The following is a 599-nucleotide window of genomic DNA, read 5'->3' as shown; positions in this document are numbered from 1 at the left end:
CCGCCGACATTAGCGTAATCCAATGTGCACCACGAGAGTTTTGGGTTAGCGCGAAAGAAGAAGACTCGAAGTTGGCGCTAACGCAAAACTCTCGCTTATAGACGCATACTTTTCGAACTCGCTTAGCGCGAACTTCAAGTCTTCTCTTTTCTCGATTGAGGCTATTGAGAAGTTTGCTCTTTGTATCAAAGATAGTCGCATATTGCAAATATTTTAAATACCGCGCAGACACTTGCCAGCATTCGAAGTTACCCGCATAATCGCACTTCTGGAAGAAGGGTACAGTATGCGTTATGTAGCGCAACGTGTCGGTGTATCCGTATCTGTAATAAATAGAGCGTGGTTACGATATCAAGAGACAGGACAATACACGAGACGTCAAGGAAAATGGCCGTCATCATATAACAACAGTTCGACAAGATTGAGAAATTGTTCGCCACGTTTTGAGAAGACGAACGATTACTGCAAGGTGTGTTCGATGTGAAGTTCCTACTTTACATTATGTCAGCGAACAAACGATTCGTCGTCGCTTAAGAGAGGTGGGTCTTCGTTCTCGTTCTCGTGCACAGGTGCCAAGACTTACACTTGCACATCGTCAG

Source organism: Trachymyrmex cornetzi, unplaced genomic scaffold (assembly GCF_001594075.2).
Source record: "Trachymyrmex cornetzi isolate Tcor2-1 unplaced genomic scaffold, Tcor1.1 scaffold108, whole genome shotgun sequence".
Taxonomy (NCBI): Eukaryota; Metazoa; Arthropoda; class Insecta; order Hymenoptera; family Formicidae; genus Trachymyrmex; species Trachymyrmex cornetzi.
Note: the sequence above shows the minus strand (reverse complement) of the source record.